The sequence below is a fragment of the Vicia villosa genome, unplaced genomic scaffold (genome assembly GCF_029867415.1).
Source record: "Vicia villosa cultivar HV-30 ecotype Madison, WI unplaced genomic scaffold, Vvil1.0 ctg.002974F_1_1, whole genome shotgun sequence".
NCBI lineage: Eukaryota > Viridiplantae > Streptophyta > Magnoliopsida > Fabales > Fabaceae > Vicia > Vicia villosa.
In genome coordinates, this window is record NW_026706080.1 from 42,587 (window position 1) to 65,654 (window position 23,068).

Sequence of the window (23,068 nt, forward strand, 5' to 3'; positions counted from 1 at the left end):
ATTGGAAGCCTCCATCGTTGACAGATCTGATGGAAAAGAGTTTGAATCTAAAATTGATGGAATTAATCATGAAATAGAGATTTGTGCTTTTATCGAATGAGATCTAGATTTTTATTGAAATTGATTTGGTTAATTCAAGAGGAATTAGATCGTGGAAAATCGTAGGAATCAGAAGTCAATTTTCCATAGACGGTGATAATGTTATTCAATTGAACTATATTCAATTGGAGTGGATGAATCCACAGCCTGTTATGGTGACTCAGGGCTTCCGATGCAATGGAGAAGGGGACTGACCTCCAATGTTAGAACTCCAACACTCAAATTAATAAGAGAGTGAAAAGTGAATTTTGAACGAGAAAGGATCTGAATGCGTGAGAAATGGCACAATATCCCTTCTATATAAGAGAATTAGTTAGCAACCGAAGGTGAGTGAGAAGGCGTGATATGGGTTCAATCATCATCTCAGTATGGACAACTAGGATAGGGATCGTGGAAGATATTATCGGCTTCTTGAGTAAAAGGAGTCCACTGGTTATGCGTCTAGTATCTCCCTTCATTCTTATTGGGCTTCTGCATCTTTGGGCCTTATGGGAGGCCCGGAACAAAAATACTAAAAGTATGATCAACGTTCTAGATCTGACCTTAGAGGACTCTAGCGATATACTAACATCACCCCGTCCTACGATGCACTCTAGCACCATATTAGCACCACCCCACCTACTCTAGAGGACTAGGGTTACATGAAGGATCATGACAACGAAATTTTTTTAGTTATAAGACAAGAATTGATTGTATGTATTCCCGAGATTGCCTACTCTCATTCAACACGCCATCAACCCTTCCCCAAGACGTATGATATCTCAAAGGCCTTAAATTGACAAAGAATATCTCTCTAGAGGCCGATCTCAATAATAAAGTAACTATAAACGTAACGGAAAATGAGAGTTAAATTTTGACCCTTTTAAACTTTCGCCTTTGCTTGGAAGAGTTATGGCTCAATTGAAATATTCAAGTGTAATTGGTTTTCTAATGTATTTTTTATGCAATATAATAAACCCGACATAGTATTTGCAATTAGTAAAATGAGTAGATTTACTAGCAATCCAAATATTGAGCATTGGAAGGGCATCACAAGGATTTTTGGTTATCTTTTGAAACCAAAAATATTGGCCGCCATTATGGTAGGTTTCGTACTATATTAGAAGGATATACCGATGCAAGTTAGATATCGGGTGTTGGAGATCATAAATCTATAAATGGATGGATATTTACACTAGTTGGGAGTGCAATATCTTAGAAGATCAAGAAATAACCATCGAATCCGAGTTTGCGACTCTTGCTTTTGGTGGTTAAGAAGCTAAATGTTTGAGGAACCTTCCCTTGGAAGTTCCATTTGCTAAAGACAGTGTTTCAAATGTGTTGATATATTACGATAGTCAAGCCACTTTAGCTCTAGCATATAACAAAGTGTATAATAGAAAGTCTAGGCATATAGGTCTTAGACATTCCCTTGTGAGAATATTGATTAAAGATGAACTTATTTCACTCCATATATACGTTCAAGCTACAATTTAGCTGATCCATTTACTAAACCAATACTCAAGAGATTTAATATATACTATCTCGAGAGGTATGTGATTGAAATACCTTGAGTAAGAGTTCGAACAATGGTAGCAACTAAATCTAACATCAAGAAAACATTAACCTTAGATTCAATGGGTAACAACAAATAATTGATTTGGATGTTTGTGCAACATTATGTAATAATATTGACTATGTAAGTTTAAGAGTGAACCTAAGAGGGGCGGTGAATTAGGACTTCAAAAATTATCTCGTTTTAGTGATGAAGGATATTATTTTTCTAGTTTATGGTGAGATTATGAAAGCAATAGAGTGTAGAAAAATAAAGGACAGAAGGATGTATTGAAGGATAGAAAAACACTTAGAAAGGGGGGGTTTGAATAAGTGTAGCTTTAAAAACTTGACCGATAAAAATAAATTGCACAGTTATTTTTATCCTGGTTCGTTGTTAACTAAACTACTCCAGTCCACCCCCGCAGAGATGATTTACCTCAACTGAGGATTTAATCCACTAATCGCACGGATTACAATGGTTCTCCACTTAGTCAGCAACTAAGTCTTCCAGAGTCTTCTGATCACACACTGATCACTCCAGGAACAACTGCTTAGATACCCTCTAAGACTTTCTAGAGTCTTCTGATCCACACGATCACTCTAGTTACAACCTGCTTAGATAACCTCTAAGACTTCCTAGAGTATTCTGATCAAACACTTGATCACTCTAGTTCCTTACAACTTAATGTAATCAAATCTAAGAGTATTACAATTGCTTCTTAAAAGCTATAATCACAACCTGTGATATTTCTCTTATCGTTTAAGCTTATTCTCACTAATATATTACAACAGCAATGTAGTGAGCTTTGATGAAGATGAAGATTCTGAGCTTTGAATAGAACAGAGTTTCAGCAAGTTAATATTCACAGAAATTGTGTTAGTTCGTTAACCTTGCTTCTCATCAGAACTTCATATTTATAGGCGTTGGAGAAGATGACCGTTGAGTGCATTTAATGCTTTGCGTGTTCCTTACAGCATCGCATTTAATGTTATACGCTTTTGTCAACTACCTCGAGCCTTGTTCACGCTGTGTCTACTGACGTTGCCTTTAATAGCTTCTAACGTTCCTTTTGTCAGTCAGCATAGCCTGCCACTTGTACTTCCTTCTGATCTGATGTTTGTGAATACAACGTTTGAATATCATCAGAGTCAAACAGCTTGGTGCAAAGCATCTTCTGATCTTCTGACCTTGAAGTGCTTCTGAGCGTGATACCATCAGAACTTCAGTGCTTCTGATCTCATGTTCTTCTGATGCTTCCATAGACCCATGTTCTGATTCTGCTTCGACCATCTTCTGATGTCTTGCCAGACCATGTTCTGATGTTGCATGCTGAACCCTTTGAGACAAAGCTTCTGAGCGCTGAATTATGCATACTCTTTATATATTTCCTGACAAGGAAATTGCATTGGATTAGAGTACCATATTATCTTAAGCAAAATTCATATTATTGTTATCATCAAAACTAAGATAATTGATCAGAACAAATCTTGTTCTAACAATCTCCCCCTTTTTGATGATGACAAAAACATATATAAATGATATGAATTTGCGATCAGAAAGAGCAGACGGCAAAAGACAAATTACACAGCTATAGCATAAGCATGTGAATATGTCTCCCCCTGAGATTAACAATCTCCCCCTGAGATAAATAATCTCCCCCTGAAATAAATACTCGAAGAACTTTAATAAAAGACTTCCCTGATTATTTCGGTAGAGACGATCACATAAGCTTCTGTCTTCAGAGAATTCATAGCTTCTGACTTCTGCTTCCATTGGACAGCTTCAGAACTTGAATTTCTTTAGATCCCTAGAACACTCATAGCTTCTGATTCCTGCTTCCATTTAGGACAGCTTCAGAACTTGAATTTCTTTGATCATCAGAACATTCACAACTTCTGATTCCTGCTTCCATCTAGGACAGCTTCAGAACTTGAATTTCTTTGATCTTCAGAACATTCACAGCTTCTGATTTCTGCTTCCATTTAGGACAGCTTCAGAACTTGAGTTTTCTGGATCTTTAGAACATTCACAGCTTCTGATTTCTGCTTCCCTCGGATAGCTTCAGAGCTTTGAATTTCTACCAACATCACTTCATGCTAGATTTGTATCAGAACATTGTTGAATGTACCAGAGCATCATCAGAGCATCTCTACATCCTGAAATGTTACAGAACAAAACTAAACGACAAAAGTCAGCATGAACGAGTCAGAACATAAAATGTATATTAGAACACGTGATATGTATCAGAGCCATATAGGCTAAAATAATGTATCAGAGCAAATAGAATTTTGTCAGAACAAATAGACAAATATGGATCAAATTCTATTATCAGTGCTTCTGATTCTGAAGCTTGACAGCACTCAGCTTGCTTCAATTTCCATGAGCTTATTCTTTTTACAGAATAACGCTTCTTATGGTTTTGCTTCTTGTGTGCTTTGAAGATTCTCTTCATTTCTTTATACCTGCAAAACACTTAAACCATATAGAACTTGCAGTTCTTGTTAGTGAAAGCAACTGATTAAATCAAATCATTTATCACATATTTCTCCCCCTTTTTGTCATATCATCAAAAAACAGAAAAGATTCAGAGACAACAAAAAGAAACACACGGAGGAAGAAGATGATTTCGTTGAAGTTCAAACATCAGGTACAGAAGTACATGAAGATAAGTAAGATCAGATGCACAAAAACAGATGCAGCAAAAAGAAAGAAACAACACAGACTCAATCTAAGATGGCCCTAGCCTTGACAGGATCTTGGCCAGCATCTCTTGAACCTCATTGTTGTGTCCAACTTGCCTCACCATGAAAGCTCTAAACTCAGCATTGAGTGAGCTTTGCTCATCCTGTCTCTTCTGAATTTCTTCCAGAGTCCTTGCAAGACGAGAAGATTCATCAGAAGAAGCTTCACCGCTTTCAACCACAGGAATAGCAACTTGATCTGTAGCTTCCATGGATAGATCATTTGCAGGGATTTCCTCAACAGGATCTGATTCAGCAACATGATCTTCAACATCTGCTTCTTGCATAGAAGCATCTCCATATTCTGCAGCAGGAATTTCCGAGTCTCCATTCTCAAGTGCCTGAAGAATGGCAGCTAGATTCCTGGGAGCAGAAGGACCTTCAACTTCTGGTGGGTCAACAACTTCTGGAATGACCAAGCTTGGGTCTTTCTCAGAAGGGTTTTCCCTCAGATAGTTAAAGAGAGTCTTGAAGTCTCCAAGCAGAACAGGATAATCAGGAATAAAGGTAACAATATCCCTGCATGGATTTGCTTCCATTTCAGCAGCCAGTCTTAATTGTTCCATCTCATCCAAGAAGGGCTTCTCTTCCAACAGATGTCTTCCTTTGAGACTAGCAAACCAGAAGTCTTCATAATTCCTCAGAATTCCACGAGGCCGTGGGGCAGCAGCTACACAGGCTTCCTGAAGTTCTAAAAACAGAGCATCTGATTCTCTGCGAAAGATCCTCCAGAAGTTCCGCATAGCAACATCATTCAATCCAGAACTTTCAGCAATTCTGAGAGTATCAAAGATACTTCTGAGATTCCTCTTTATTTTTTCAAAAACTACACCAATAGGGTATACAGGGCGGAATTTTATTTGGGTTTTTGAAAAGGCAGGGTTGGAAGTGAAGTACGGATGAGGTTCTCTATCCAACCTATAAGAAGATTCTGCTTCAGTATCAGAATCTAACACTACCACTTCAGCTTCAGGACGAGGCTTGGGAGTGTAGTTGCAATCACGGAGCAGCTGCTCATGTGATGCAGAGGTTGGAAGAGGAGAATCACAAAGGTTGTTTTGAGAGGTGGAGGGAGTATGTTCAAAGGTGGCATTGGGAGAAGGTTGAGATGGAAAGAGAGTTTGAAGGGGTGGTATATCCAGAACAGGATTGATGGTAGGTGGAGAGGAAGGAATGGTTATAGGAGAAGATGGAGGTGTAAGAACATGGACAAAAACAGGTGATTCTGATGTGGCTTTTTCTGGTTCAGGTGTAGGGACAACCTCTATTGGTGCAACTTCTGAATGAACAGCAGGAGCAGAATCAGGTTCAGAAATGCATATACCTTTGGAACCTCTCAGAAAAGCTTTGGCCACATCCTCAGTCTTCTTTTGCTTCTTACTCTTCGGCTCTTCAATAATCTTTGCTTTGCCGCTAGAGATTTCTTTCCTTCTGACATATGCCAGAACTTCTGATTGATTCTCAGCCTCTTGAGAGACATTTTCTTCATCAGACTCTTGAAGAATCATCTTCCTTTTTCTTGTTTTCTTCTTCTCAATAGCTTCTTTCCCTTTCTTCTCAAACTCATCAGAGACAGACTTAGCAACCTTTGCAATGACCTCTTTAGAAACATCTTGTTTCTTAGAGACAGCAGAAGGATAATCATGCTTTCTTTTAGTCCTTTCTTCCTTCTTCTTATTTATTTTCATTGGAGCACCCTTCTCTTGATTTTTGAGATATTTATTTTCTTCTTGTGATAACAGATACCTAGTTCTGACTACAGGTACCTCACAGTTGAAGAAAGTTTCAAACTCAGCAAGAACAGGTGCTCTTCTGATTCTTGTATCAGCAAGAGGTTGGGGAGTCTTACTGATAGCCTTAATTACTTTCATCTTCTTCAAAGTGAATGCATTCAGACAAGCCCCAGATGTGACAGCAAGGTCTTTCACAATACCTTCAGATTCCAAGCTTTCAACAATCTTTGAATGCACCAAAAGATTTGAAATAATCCTTCCAAAAGGAATGATTGTTCCACCTTTTTCTCTGAAAGCGTTTCTGGAATCCTTTACTGCTTTCCACAAATGGTTGAAGATGATGTAGATCGCATCAACCTTCTTCTTAGTGGCAATGCAATAAAGAATATACCTTTGCTCATTATTGATGAAATCCGAGGCATGTGTTCCTTTCCTATGGTAGAAACACCCAAGAAGGATCTTTGTCCAGATTTTGTAGACATCTCTCAAATCCTTGACGCTTTTTGTTTCCTTGACATTTGGATAGAGAGTGGATAGAACATCTCCCCAATCTGCCCTTTGATCAATCTCAAAAGCCCCTTCAGGGTTTTTCAGATCAAACATCACTCTTAGGATGTTTTCAGTAATAACAACAAACTTTCCATGGACGAAAGAAAGTATTGATTTTGGAGCAACCACAGCATGTGCCCAGAACTCCTTGACAAGATCCGGATAAACTGGGCCAACGAACTCAGCAAACAACGAGGTCCATCCTTGAAAGATGATGTCTTCTTTAAGATGAAATTCATGTTCTTCAAGGTTGTCAAAATCAACAATAAGTTCACATAGAACTTCTAATTTGTCCTTGGGAATAGAGCATGCAACAACAGGAGTAAGTTGCAAAATTTCTTTTTGGAGATGGTGAGGAACAGATGTATCAACATTTTGGGATGAGAAGGCAGCCATGGATGCAGAATGAACAAAAGACGAACAAGAAAAGAAAACTGGGTTTTCGATTAGGGTTTTAGAAAACGGCTAAGAACTTTTCAAACGAGAGAATGCAAGAATAAAGAGAGACAAGGGAGCGAAAAAGATATATGATATGATTTGAAAAGAATATAAGGAGACGAATATAAAATAGAGAATGAAAAAGAATAAATAAACAAAATGAATAGTTTCAGAATCAAAAGAAATCATTTTCATTAAATGACGAGTGACGTGAGGAGAGAGATCGTGGTAAAAGAAATGATTTAAAGCAGTTACCTAGGTCGGCGTCTTTTCAACTGCACGCTTTGTACACCGTAGAGACACGTGTTCATCATCAGATAATGGATGACAGGTGTGAAATATTCAATAGGCTTTACGCCTTCTGATTCCGATCACTGCTTCTGAATTGATCAAGTTTCTCTTCTGGAAACACTCCTTCTGAAGTGTGCTGATGTAAATCTGAATGATCTTCTGATCCATTACTTCTGATATACACAGCTTCTGGAGATTCACTTCTTTGTTCTGCAGCTTCTGATAAGACGAAACTGTATCTGCAGAAATTCTTAAGCTGCTTTGTTTCATCAGAAACAAGTTTATCATCAAACCAGATATTTATTGATTCGTCCACAATCAATGTTTCAATATTGTATATTCTGTAGCATTTAGAGCATTCAGAATAATCAAGAACGAAACACCATTGCTTTAGAAACAAACAAAACAGATGGTTCCAAGACTAATAAACTTTCTTTTCTGATCTCCTACGAACATAGTTTCTTCAACAAATTTAAGTACCAGAACTTGGAAGACAGTCCTTCTTCCCTTCAAGTGTTGAGACCAACTTGAGTCCAGGTGACATGACATGTTGACTTTTATCTTCTTTGTCGCCAAGAGAATCTGCAAAAGAAATAGTCTTTTTCTTTGGTACCCACATCTTCTTGGGTCCTTTCTTGTTAGTTCTCCTCAAGTTCTGATTGAACTTGGGTTTAACATTGTAAGCAGAAGGAGGAACAGCATGATAATTCTTAATGTGAGTTTCATGATATTTCCTAGGTTGTGTCACATGCTTCTTAGTGTGTGTAATGTGAAAACTTTGAGCATGTGAAGTGTGCCTAATATCATGTGAGTGGCCATACTTGAACTGATCATACAATGGCTTGTATGTGATTTTCATCTTATCAACAGGTTCAAGTTTGTATGGGGTTTCACCCTCAAAACCAATGCCAACTCTACTGTTTCCAGACACAGCATATATCATAGAAGCTAGCTGACTTCTGCCAATACTTCTAGATAAGAACTTCCTGAAACTTAAATCATATTCTTTCAGAATATGGTTTAGACTAGGAGTGGATTTTTCTGAATTGGAAGGAGATCCAACATTATTGGATAATTTTAAAACTTTTTCTTTTAATTCAGAATTTTCCAACTCAAGCTTCTTCGTTTCAAATTCAAATAGCTTTTTCAGCTTTTTGTATTTGAGACTAATCTGAGACTTGAATTCCAGAAGTTCTGTTAGACTGGAAACTAACTCATCTCTAGTAAGTTCAGAAAATACCTCTTCAGAATCTGATTCTGATGTAGATTCTGATCCGTCATCTTCTGTCGCCATCAGCGCACAGTTAGCCTGCTCATCTTCAGAGTCTGAATCATCTTCTGACTCATCCCAGGTTGCCATAAGACCTTTCTTCTTATGAAACTTCTTCTTGGGATTTTCCTTCTGAAGTTTTGGACATTCATTCTTGAAGTGTCCAGGCTCATTGCATTCATAGCACATGACCTTCTTCTTGTCAAATCTTCTGTCATCAGAAGATTCTCCACGTTCAAATTTCTTTGAACTTCTGACGCCTCTGAACTTCCTTTGCTTGTTCTTCCAGAGTTGATTTAGCCTTCTGGAGATCAAGGACAGTTCATCTTCTTCTTCGGATTCTGATTCTTCAGGATCTTCTTCTCTAGCCTGAGAAGCGTTAGTGCATTTCTTGATATTGGATTTTAATGCAATAGACTTACCTTTCTTTTGAGGCTCGTTTGCATCCAGTTCAATTTCATGACTCCTCAGGGCACTGATCAGCTCTTCCAAAGAGACTTCATTTAGATTCTTCGCAATCTTAAATGCAGTCACCATAGGACCCCATCTTCTGGGTAAGCTTCTGATGATCTTCTTTACGTGATCAGCCTTGGTGTATCCCTTGTCAAGAACTCTCAATCCAGCAGTAAGAGTTTGAAATCTTGAAAACATCTTTTCAATGTCTTCATCATCCTCCATCTTGAAGGCTTCATATTTCTGGATTAGAGCAAGAGCTTTAGTCTCCTTGACTTGAGCATTTCCTTCATGAGTCATTTTCAAGGACTCATATATGTCATAGGCCGTTTCCCTGTTAGATATCTTCTCATACTCAGCATGAGAGATAGCATTCAGCAAAACAGTTCTGCATTTATGATGATTCCTGAAAAGCTTCTTCTGATCATCACTCATTTCTTGCCTTGTCAGCTTTACGCCACTGGCATTTACCGGATGTTTGTAACCATCCATCAGAAGATCCCATAGATCACCATCTAGACCAAGAAAGTAACTTTCCAGTTTATCTTTCCAGTATTCAAAGTTTTCACCATCAAATACCGGCGGTCTAGTATAACCATTGTTACCGTTGTGTTGCTCAGCAGAGCCAGATGTAGATGTAGACTTTGCAGTTTCATCAGCCATCTTTTACTGAAGCGTTTTTCTCTTCCTGAATCTTTTCTAAACACGGTTAAGTGCTTGCACCTTAGAACCGGCGCTCTGATGCCAATTGAAGGATAGAAAAACACTTAGAAAGGGGGGGTTTGAATAAGTGTAGCTTTAAAAACTTGACCGATAAAAATAAATTGCACAGTTATTTTTATCCTGGTTCGTTGTTAACTAAACTACTCCAGTCCACCCCCGCAGAGATGATTTACCTCAACTGAGGATTTAATCCACTAATCGCACGGATTACAATGGTTCTCCACTTAGTCAGCAACTAAGTCTTCCAGAGTCTTCTGATCACACACTGATCACTCCAGGAACAACTGCTTAGATACCCTCTAAGACTTTCTAGAGTCTTCTGATCCACACGATCACTCTAGTTACAACCTGCTTAGATAACCTCTAAGACTTCCTAGAGTATTCTGATCAAACACTTGATCACTCTAGTTCCTTACAACTTAATGTAATCAAATCTAAGAGTATTACAATTGCTTCTTAAAAGCTATAATCACAACCTGTGATATTTCTCTTATCGTTTAAGCTTATTCTCACTAATATATTACAACAGCAATGTAGTGAGCTTTGATGAAGATGAAGATTCTGAGCTTTGAATAGAACAGAGTTTCAGCAAGTTAATATTCACAGAAATTGTGTTAGTTCGTTAACCTTGCTTCTCATCAGAACTTCATATTTATAGGCGTTGGAGAAGATGACCGTTGAGTGCATTTAATGCTTTGCGTGTTCCGCACAGCATCGCATTTAATGTTATACGCTTTTGTCAACTACCTCGAGCCTTGTTCACGCTGTGTCTACTGACGTTGCCTTTAATAGCTTCTAACGTTCCTTTTGTCAGTCAGCGTAGCCTGCCACTTGTACTTCCTTCTGATCTGATGTTTGTGAATACAACGTTTGAATATCATCAGAGTCAAACAGCTTGGTGCAAAGCATCTTCTGATCTTCTGACCTTGAAGTGCTTCTGAGCGTGATACCATCAGAACTTCAGTGCTTCTGATCTCATGTTCTTCTGATGCTTCCATAGACCCATGTTCTGATTCTGCTTCGACCATCTTCTGATGTCTTGCCAGACCATGTTCTGATGTTGCATGCTGAACCCTTTGAGACAAAGCTTCTGAGCGCTGAATTATGCATACTCTTTATATATTTCCTGACAAGGAAATTGCATTGGATTAGAGTACCATATTATCTTAAGCAAAATTCATATTATTGTTATCATCAAAACTAAGATAATTGATCAGAACAAATCTTGTTCTAACATGTATATTGGTTTCCCTCACAGTCCGAGAGTACTCCAGTCCCCTTTCAACATAAAAAAGATTTTACTATTGTTTGTGACTTGTACAAGACCCACACAAACACCAAGAACAATCCTCTTGGACCAAGAACAATCCTCTTGAATTTTACACTAAGTACACTAAGAGAACAATCCTCCCTTAATGACTCACTTGTTTCCAACAATCCTGGACAACAAGATTTCAACCACCAAGAACAATCCTCTGGATTTACTAACTTGATTATGAGAACAATCTTCTCAGTAATCAAAAACCCTTGCTTCCAACAATCATGGATAGCAAGTCAATAATAACCAAATTTTGAAAATTTATTTGAGTAAGATAAAGTTGATGAACATGTATCAATCAATAAGATTGATCTTCTCTTCCAATGACAATGATTCACACTTAAAAAATTATAGAATGCTCAAGAATTTTCTGTTATGAGTGATATGAAAGTTATGCAAAAAATTCTTTGAAAGAAGGTTAAGTGTTTGAAATGCGAATTTATAAAAATACAAAAATTGATTGGAAGAGGTGGGTTTTTGAATTATGAATAACCATGTATTTATATGAACATAATACCTCTATGAACCATTGTAAATACATGCAGAAATATCATGAATAATTGTCAAGTTGAAATGAAATGGTTCCATGAAGTGATGCATGAAGAGGTGTAAAGTATGATAGTGGTTTTTCAAAAACGTACAGAGGGAAATCGATTTCCCTTAGCATGAAATCGATTTCATGCTATAAAGATCATAAAAATTCTAAAACAAACAGTAGGAAATCGATTTCCTTAGTGAGTAAATCGATTTACCTAGTTGAAAATGAGATTTTTTGCTTCTGGAAATGTTTTGGTTCAGTGGTAAATCGATTTCATGCTTGGGGTAATCGATTTACCCAGTGTAAAACATGAATAAAAGATATTGCAAAGTTTTGCAAAGATCATGGATAGTTTATGCAATGGTTGGTTGATTTCTTGAGCATCTAAGACTTTAGAGAATGTAAGTATAGTCACTATACCTTCTTGAAATGCAAGCTTGAATCCAAAGCCTTGATTAATGATACTTTGAATTTGATGATATCTTTTCCTTCTTGTTACTTGAGCTTTTTCCATACTTTTTGACATGATCATTTGATTCGTACTATGTCTTTATCAAAACACATTATATTTTGTGTTCTCTTTATAAAGGTTAAGTTCAATTCAAAAGATATTTTTTTTTCTATTCGCACCGGTTTCGACCCACCACAGGTGGGCCACTAATCCGGCTCGTGCGTAGAGGCATGCGCACTGGCCAAGCAAGATTGTTTCACCTGGGAATCGAACTCGATATTCCCCGAGTACGTCCTTGGACGGGGCTCCTTGCCAATGGAGCTCAACCGCTTGGTTAAAAGATACATAACTGTAAGCATTCTTTGTTTCTATTTCTGAAATTGATCTTGTCATTATTAGAACAAGTAATGGATTGTTGTAATTATTAATTATTGAAGAGAATAATTAAATGCATAATCATTCTTGTGTTCCAATAATAACATGAGACCTTGCAAGTGAGTAGGTGAGCATTCAATGTATAGGAAAAAATCTCACACTGAAAGTTTAAATTAGTGTCATGTTCCTCTTTTATATATATATATATATATATATATATATATATATATATATATATATATATATATATATATTCCATTTAATTTAGAATCAATTTCCAACAACAATATCATTTGTATCATAGTATCAGGGGGATTAAAAATTCATTTGACATTTTAAAATTAAATAATATCATGATATTTAAAAGTGTGTTACACATAACAAAAGCTTAAAAAATTGTGTTAGGAAGACCTCGTCATATATATTTTTTTCTAATATGAATGACATCATATCTTTCCTTCTGATTGTAACTTCAACCGAGTTCGGTTATGGTTTTATTCCGGTGGGGCTGCAACTTTATTGGAATTTATAGTTTGCATAGGTGCTGGAATTGTAAATACTGTTGTTTCTGTTTATTTTATGTGGGTGGATTGAGGTTAGGGTAGGTGGTTCACGGATCCGTTTGTTTTGGGTTTTTTTAAAAATATTTTTATAATGTTATCAAATTTTGTGAAAAAAAAATTTACAAAGATATTTTTTATAAAAGTTTCAAATAAAAATTTTGTTTGAATAGTTATTCTTAAAATGTGATTTTAGGTATTTCGTCTATTTATGGAAAAAAAATAGAAATCAAAATTTCAAAAAATCACTTAATTTTAAAGATATTTCAAATAGATTTTCATAAAAATCATTTTAGAAATACAATTTTTTGTAAAAATTATGATTTTGACTAACTTTTGGTCTCAAATAATATATGTTTATGTTATAAAATGTCAAAATTAGTGTTTCATTTTTAAAAAAAAATAATATAAAAACAGTTATTATATTTAAAAAAAACGATTTTAGAAAATCTATTTTCAAAAATTCCTAAAAAAATATATTTTTTTAAAGCTGAAACAAACTAATCCTAAATTTATTATTTACATTATTTATATGATTTAAGATTGCTATTATTGCTGTACTGAAAGGGCATCTCTTATGCCTAAATATATTGATGCATATATTTTTTGGCTATTTAAAATAATGGTCTTGCTAACCAGTGTCATCAGGGCAATGGTTAAGCATTCTTAAAAAAGAAATTATTTTATAAAAATTTTAATATTTTAATTTTCAAAACATTAAATACGCATATTACCGAGATAAAATTACTATTTTAAAATTTTAATCATTGTCTTAAAGGAACTAGTTAGCATTTCTCGGAAATGCTAATAATATGAATGGCATCTAATCTAACAATCTCCCAGCACCATGACCACAACGCTGCCTCTGACAACCACATTTAGTGACACCCCCATGCTAATGCAAACACATGTCTCTCATAGAAGAAACGAATCAATTTGCCAACAAAATATATTTAGAAGTATGATACATTGAAAGTAACAACAGAAATGGGACACTCATAGAAAAGTGAAAGATGAAAAATACACAAGAAATTGAAGCAGACAATAAATGCAGGAATTTAAGAAACCAAAAGAAAACATCGATGTACTTTAAAATCTAAATTAGATCAGCACATTGGGTGTTACAACTACATAAATAATTTTGTATCTCACAACATCACCCAAAACAGTAAGATATTAGATATGTAATTTCTATAATAGATGAATGAGCTATGAGCATGCTTAGCACCATATAATGTAGTGTTTACAGCTCTCTCTCGATGGTCCCAACAATTTTCATCCCACAAAATAGTTTAGGACTCATCAATGGGACCAGCTGTATTGGTCTACTGATCATAATAAAAGTACAGCTCATTAACAAAAGAAAGAAACAACAATAACAACGTAAGACGGTTCATTACCCAAGAAAAAGTATACATATATAAATCATTTGGATAGAATGTTTAAAAATTGGGTAGGATCAGCTATTCAACCGGTTGAATTGGAAACAAAGGCTGAATCTGATTCAGCAGTTTTGCAAAATCGACAATGGGACAAAATTTATATAAAACTAAAAAAAATTTATTTAAAACATTTGAACCAAATAATAGAAGTTGGTTTCATAAAAAGCATCTTATTCAAAGAAATGCATGCAATTGGTCAGTTTTTTTTAAACATCAATGCATGGATTAAAAAAATTTAATCTCAAAATTTAAAATATTTCTCATTCACAAAAAGAAACTCTTGTTTTTTCTAGTGTGTTATTTAGTAAACCATTAATTTTATTTACATAATAAATAATTTAATCGTAGATTTAATCGGTGAAATCAATTGAACTTTAAATAGAAGCTCCCTAGTTTGAATCACATGTCCCATTTTTTAAAACATTACTTAGATGTTATTGCCTCGTACCGTTAATTAAAAGATCAAAATGCACCTAACAATGTTGAGATATTATAGGGATTTGTTAAAATATTATTGGGATTGATATTAATAATATAATATCAAATTAAATCTAATATAATAATATCAAATATAATCCAAGTTGTGTAAGTCTAAGCCCAATCTGGGTTGTATATAAATAGTCATAGTCTGTATCATTATTTGTACAATTCAATTCAATAATAATCCTTATTTCATTTATATTATCTCTTTCTCTCTTCACTAGAAGTGTCTCACGCACTAACAAATTAGTATCGAGAGCTTCTTGATTATTGTTCTTGAGAACTTCACGTCAGAGATCGTGTTTCCATGGAAAGTAAATCAATCGCTGCAAAGATGAATGGTACTAATGGCATTCCGAATTCTCTTCCAATGCTTGACGGAAAAAATTGTATCCGATGGAGAAAACAGATGCAATCTCTATTTAGCTTTCATGAAACCCTAGAAGCGGTAACTAATGGAGTTTCTGTGTTGGCTGCAAATGCATCTGACGCACAAAAGATTTCCCACGCCGAAGCCAAGAAGGATTTCGAGGCTGCGTATTGCATTCAAACGGCGGTTGATTATGCAAATTTCAATAGAATCTCTCATGCTGAATCAGCAAAGGATGCATGAGATATTCTTGTCAAATATTATGAAGGAGGTGAGAAAGTAAAGGTTATCAAGTTGCAAACTTTGCGTCGACAATATGAATTGTTGTCGATGGGAGAAGACGAAAAGGTTGCAGAGTATGCGTTGAAGGTGCAGAAACTCGTCCATCTCATGAAGGGTTGTGGTGACACCCTAATTGATAAGATGATAGTTGAGAAGGTAATGCATACATTGACCTCTCACTTTGATCACGTTATCGTAGCTATTCAAGAATCCAATCAACTTGAAACCCTAAAATTGGAAGATTTAGTTGGTTCGTTGGAGGCGCATGAGATTAGGATTATCGAAAGGAAAGGAATTCAAGATTCGATACAAGCTTTGAAGGTTCAGTCATGGAAAAAGAATGGTGGTTCCAACAAATTCAAAGGCGAATTTGACAAGACATAAAGCAAGGTTAGTAGCTCGAGGATTTCTTTAAAAGCAGGGCTCAACTATTCTGAATATTTGCTCCAGTAGCAAGACTGGAGACTGTTCGACTAGTGGTAGCATTGGCATGCAATCAAGGCTGGTCAATATTTCATTTAGATGTGAAATCAGCATTTTTGAATGGTCCCTTAGACGAAGAGGTCTATGTCACATAACCTCCAGGATTTGTGATTCAAAAGGAAGCGAGTAAAGTATATAAGTTGCACAAAGCGCTCTATGGCCTCAAGCAGGCACCTAGGGCATGGAAAAAGAAGATCGACTCATACTTAGTCGAATTAGGATTTGTAAATTGCAAATATAAGTATGGTGATGACTTGTTAGTAACTGGAAATAGATTGAAAAACTTGTCGAAGTTCAAAGAGCTGATGATGAAGGAATTTAAAATGTCGGATTTGGGAAAATTTTCTTATTTCCTAAGAATGGAATTTCATATGTCAAAGCAAGGTATGGTGCTACAACAAAGAAAGTATGTCAAAGATGTACTCAAGATATTCAGAATGGATGATTTGAATCCTACATCCTCACCTATCAAACCAAATGTGAAGTTAGAGAATAATGGAGAGGAAGACAAAGTCGATGTAACTTTGTTCAAGCAAATTGTGGGATCTATGAGATATGTGTGCAACAGTCGACCTGATATAGGTTTCACTGTCGGATTAGTAAGCAGATACATGAGTTGTCGCACATGAAGGCTGCAAGAAGAATTCTAAGATACTTAAAAGGATCGATAGAGTATGGAATTCTATTTCAACGAGAATCTGAAGGAAAATAAGCAACAATTAATTGTTTTTCATACGTTGATTGGTGTGGAGATAAGGAAGATCAAAGAAGCAGAGCTGGATATTTTTTTCAAGTATATAGTGCTCCAATTTCATGGTGTTCGAAGAAACAACCTGTGGTGGCATTATCTTCGTGTGAAGCTGAATATATAGCAGGATCCTATGTTGCATGTCAAGCAATTTGGATCAGATCAATACTTGAAGAAATAGAGGTCGAAGTGAAGAAACCTCTTGTGTTGCAAATCGACAACAAGTCAGCCATAAATCTGGCGAAGAATCCAGTTCTGCACGGAAGGAGTGAGCATACCGAAGCAATATTTCACTTCCTGAGGGAAAAGGTAAATCGAGGTGAACTTGAAGTTAAGCATTGCTCGACTGAAGCACAGTTGGCCGACATTTTCACCAAAGGATTGAAGATAGACATATTCCAAAATTTGAGAAAGAAATTAGGAATAGTTCAGATAGACTATTTTTAGAGTTGTTCGACAACTTAATTATAGGGGGTATGTTGAGATATTATTTCTATTTTTTAAGATATTATTGAGATTGATATTATTAATATAATATCAAATCAAATCTAATATAATAATATCAAAAATAATCTAAGTTGTGTAAGCCCAAGCTTAATCCAGATTGTTTATAAATAATCACAGTCTGTACTATTATTTATACAATTCAATTCAATAATAATTCTTATTTCCTTTATATTTTTTCTTTCACTCCTTATTAAAAGTGTCTCACACACTAAAAAGCATTAGTAACAAGTGGGTGTCGTTCCTCGAACAACAACTTCATGACATTGGAAACTAAGATCTATTTGTGCACTAGAGCTCTCAAATGTGGCACATCTTAAATATCAACATATAAGGTATCCTCTCATAAGCCATGCAATGCAGTGAGCAATATATGATGTGACCACATCTGAATCATATTGTCCCCGACAAGAGTTTCCTCATAATGAAGTGGGGAAGTCAGTGTCAAATAACCTAGACCAACCATTTTTATAAATAAGAGTACCTTTCCAAATCCAATGCTCCATGGCTATCTTGGTTGGTGGTCAGGACAACGAGACTACACTGACTTAACAACATAAATATTACTCAAGGTATTGATTGCGTATAAAATGTTGTCGGTTATTCATCCTAGGAAGCAACTCCTCTCTAGTGCGAATGTTTATGCACTAGGAATCTAAACCACCAATTTGCATTCAAAATGGCTTAAAGGTTAGTATTTCCGAAAGTCTAAGGCATATCACCATTAGGGTAGCAAAACGAGATGAGCCAGGTCTAAAATCTCATACGTTTCATTTATTGGTAGTAAAACAAAAATTAGCACATTTTTTCATTAAAAATCAAATATAAACACTTAAAATTTTGATTAAAAAATGGGGATGTAGTCAGGGCCGGCCCTGGGCCAGGGCAATCAAGTCCACAGGCCAAGACTTTAAAAAAATGGAATCTTAAATTATTGGTTATGAGCCTTATAAATTAACAATCAAGAATTCCAACGAATAGGTTAGAAGGCGAAATAATCAAGAAAATAAAAAAAAAAACTTTTTGGGTCAACTTCGGAAGTGTATTTTCGAAACTAGTCAGGGAGGTGTTTTCGGAAATGCACTTCTGAAAACACCTGCGACTCCATTTTTGCAGAAAACCCATTTCTTCCCCTAAATGCTTCAAAATCAAAATTTTCCTATCTAAACAACCTAAGTGACTAATAATAACTTAACTCTATGTCATTTTGCTAATTTCTATCAACCCTAATATGAATTTCAATGGTACAAGATAAGGTTGTGAGAACTTATAATTTGGAAGCTTTGAATGTAGCCTTTGAGTAGTCTTTGAAGGTTATAGAGCAACTTTGGAGAGTCAAGTTTATGTAGTAGGAACCAGAAATGAGAAGATTTTTGAAACTTTTTGAGTTTTAGGATAAAATGGAAATGGGAGGAGGCTGTTTTGTTTAAACAGCAAAACGCGCATTTTTTCAGAAATACATATCTGAAGTGGTGTTTTCGGAAATATTTTTTTAAAATATTTTTTTTAATTAAAAAAAAGTGTTTTCGGAGATGCATTTCTGAAATCACTCTTTTTTTAACTTCAGAGATGCAATTCTGGAATATAGAGACATTTTTAGAATTTCACCGCAATGACCAATAAACATAGAGGGTCTATAAAGAAATTTCCTTAAAATTTATATATATAATTTGGATTGAAATATACACAAGTCAGCATAGCTGATGAGTACCATTGCTGGTATTGGAATGGACTTGAGTTCAGTATGAACAAATTTTTATATTTGTTTTATTTGTCTTTTTTTTTTTTTGCCAAATTTTTATATTGTTTTATTTGTCTTCTTTTGCCAAATTTATAACAAACTTTTATTTTATTTTTTTGTCTTTTTTTCCAAATTTATAATAGTGAAATTCTAAAATCTCCATCTTTATTTCCATTGATTTTGTTATTAGGTTAATTTTTAACGTATATATATTTTTTTTTTTTTTTTCAACAACTAACAAATTCAAATATTAATATATAGATGAATATTAACCTAATAAAAATTCACTTCTTTCTCTCAAACAAAAGGAAAAATAGTGACTTTCTCCTCTCTCCTTCTTTAAAACAAAAGGGAAACATAAAACCTAAAAATCAAAATTCAAGGTTAGTCTTTCTAACCATGGGTCATTCATACAACACATTGAACATGAACAAATCACAAAATCTCATGAAATCTCCAAACCCTAACATTTTATAAACTTATGAAATTGAGATAAATAGAGATCATACACAATCATATACACAACATTATCCCATCATATAAACCTCTATTAATTCCACCAAATGCTCCACAAATCATTCATCAACAACTTCAAGATTGCAATTCTCACACAAACATGGATATTCAATTATGAAGTCTAATCTCTACCATACCCATCATCATGCCAACCCTTAGAGAGTAAGAACCCCACCCTTACCTTAGCATAAGCTTCACCTTCTTCAATGGAGTCCTTCCTCTTCATGCCATAGCTTTCCTCTTTCTTCCTTTCTTTCTCTTCTTTCTCTTCTTTCTCCAAATGAGTTATGAGACTAAATCTCTAAAACCCTAACCTTTACTACCTCACTAATGGGCTTAACCCAGAACCCATCCATTGTATTATATTTCTTCCACTTAGGCCAAATTCATAATATTCCCCTACTTACTCAATTAAGCCAAATAACACACATAATTAAATAATCACATAACATAACGAATATTATTCCCAATAATATTCCACAACTACAATTGCTCCATAACTTAATTAATACCAACTCGCAATTGTATTTCTCCGACTAATCCGACTAATTAATCCGACCATAAACTTAAATGCTCAAATCAACATATTAATCCAATTACGCCTTTAGAATAATACCGATAAATCCCGACTTCGACTAATTCCAACGAATAAATCCTTGATTTAATTTAATTAAATAATTAATTAAATTCAGGACGTTACAATCTGCATATGCTCTTCTCTAGGTTTGGCCATGAAACGGTATATTAAACATACCATATATATCATATCAAGTCAGGTGACTGTTAAATACATAAAGCAGACCACGAGTTGCTTGTATGTAGTAGCATCCACATCTTCTTCATCTCCTTCATTTGAGAGTTTGATCCCTGGTACTATAGGATTTTTTACAGGATTGCAGTTCCACATTTTGAATCTTTCAAGCACTTCCTTAGCATACTTCTTCTGACATAGATGGATTCCCTTCGATCTTTGATGTACTTCAACACCAAGAAAGAAACTCATCCTCCCTAGATCATTCATCTCGAATCTTGTTTCATTGATTGCTTAAACTCTTCACACATCACATAATCATTCCCAACAAAAATTAAATCATATACATAAAGCCTTACCATAAGCAATTTTTCTCCAACACTCTTGTTGAATAAAGTGTGATTCTAGCTGCTTTTCTTAAGCCCCTTATGTCTGAAATAACTCTCAATTCGACTAAACCATGCTCTAGGAGCCTGTTTTAGGCCGTAAAGAGCTTTGTTAAGTCAATAAACTTTGTCTTCCTCACCTTTCTTGACAAATCCTTCTAGTTGATCCACATACACAACTTCCTTTAGCTCCACGTACAAGAAAGCACTCTTTACGTCCAACTGATACACTGTCCACCCTTTTTGAGCAGCATCAACGAGCATAATTCTTATAGTGCCCCATCGAGCAACTGGAGCAAGAACTTCATCATAATCGATCCCTTCTTTTTGAGCATATCCTTTTACAACCAGCCTCGCCTTGTATTTATCGACCTGTCCATCCTTATTTAGTTTTGTTTTGAAAACCCATTTAACCCCTATAGTTTTTGCTCGAGCCGGTAGAACCACAAGCTCCCAAGTATTGTTCTTCTCGATAGCTTGTAATTTATGCTTCATTGCCTTTATCCATTTTTCTTCTTTGGCAGCTTCTACAAAATTTGGAGGATCATTATGAGAAGAAAACACACACCATATTTGCGCCTATTTCTTCATCCGAAAATTCTGCTCCATTCTCATAGTCATGCATGCACGTGGGTCTTCTTCTTTGACGCAGTTCTGGATCATTTAAATTTCCAAAATATGGTGCATCATAATTTTCAGAATCTGGCTCATCTACTGCAGGTTGTTCTTTGCGGTCAACATCTACCTCTTCTTCATGTTCTCCCTCAGCTGTTCTTCCTTCACCATTCCAGGCCAGAATATCAGATTTTGACTCGGCTTCCACTGTTTTCCAATCCCATTTCCCTTCCTCTTCGAATACAACATCTCGACTGATGACTAGTTTATTTGATATTGTATTAAATAGTCGATATGCCTTTGATTCCTCGCTGATCACGAGCATAATGCATTTGTGAATTTTATTATCAAGTTTTATCCTATGTTGTTCATGGATGTGTACATGACCAATGCAACCAAACACTCTAAAATGATTAACACTTAGTTTGACCCCACTCCAACACTCTTTTGGCACCATCCCATTTACAGCACTTGTGAAACTTCTATTTAGAACATGCGATGTCCATCTTGCAACTTCAGTCCAAAATTTCTTTGGCACTTATTTCTCTGTGAGCAAACATTGAACCATATTCATTATGGTGTGATATCTTCTTTCAGCTACTCCATTTTGTTGTGGAGTGTAGGCAGCAGTTAATTGTCGTCTAATCCCATGTTCCTCACAGAATTTGTTGAAGGAGTTTGAGGTGAATTCTCCTCCCCTATCTGTCCTTAAACAATATATATATTTTCCCACTTCTTTTTCGACACAACTTTTGAACCTTTTAAACATGTCAAAAGTTTCACTTTTTTCTATAAGAAAGTATATCCTAGTCTTGCGGGAAAAATCATCAATAAGAACTAACATATACCTTTTACCACAATGAGATATAGGGGATATAGGACCACATAAATCGGCATGAACTGGTTAGAGTTGTTCTAAGGCTCTCCATGTGCTCCTTTTTGATATAATCTCTCAATGTTGCTTCCCAGCTGTAATACGGTGAACTGACTTTATTGAAATGTTGCGGTAAGCAAGAGTCGCCACCGACTTTTATTTTATCCAATATATAGAAAGGCTAAAAGAACAGAAAAAGACCTTTTAACAAGATTTTGAGTTCGGGGGGTAAGTTATACAAAGGGAAGGTGTAAGGCACCCTTTGTATCCATGGTTTTCCATGGGCTCTTAATTGCTTAGCTTACTTTTGTTTTCAGAATGTTTGAAGTGTAGTGTGTGAATAGAAAATGTTTGAATAAGAACTTTAGCTTGTAAATAAGCGTAGTCTTTTTGAATTTGATTTTTGAAAAGAAGTGGGAAAAAAAGATTTTGAATTTGAATTGAGCAAGCAATTAAAAGTTACCTACCCTAAGTTTGAAAAAAAACGTTCTTTTAGCTTTTCAGTTTGAAAGGGCTATCCATACCATAAAGAGGGTAGGAAGTCCTTTCATTGGATGTTGAAGGGTCATCGAGAATTATCGTTCGCCATAAGACTGTCCCTACCATAAAGATGATAGGTAGTCTAAGGGAAGGATATAATAGTCATTAAATTTTTTAGGCATCATGCGAGGATACCTTAGCAATTGGGACAATCATCATGTTTTACCGAGGCGACTTCGGGGGACAAAATTGATGATTTCAATGACTAAGGCAACTTTGCTTTAGGTATCCTCGGAATCGAGGGACTTGACTATTTTAAG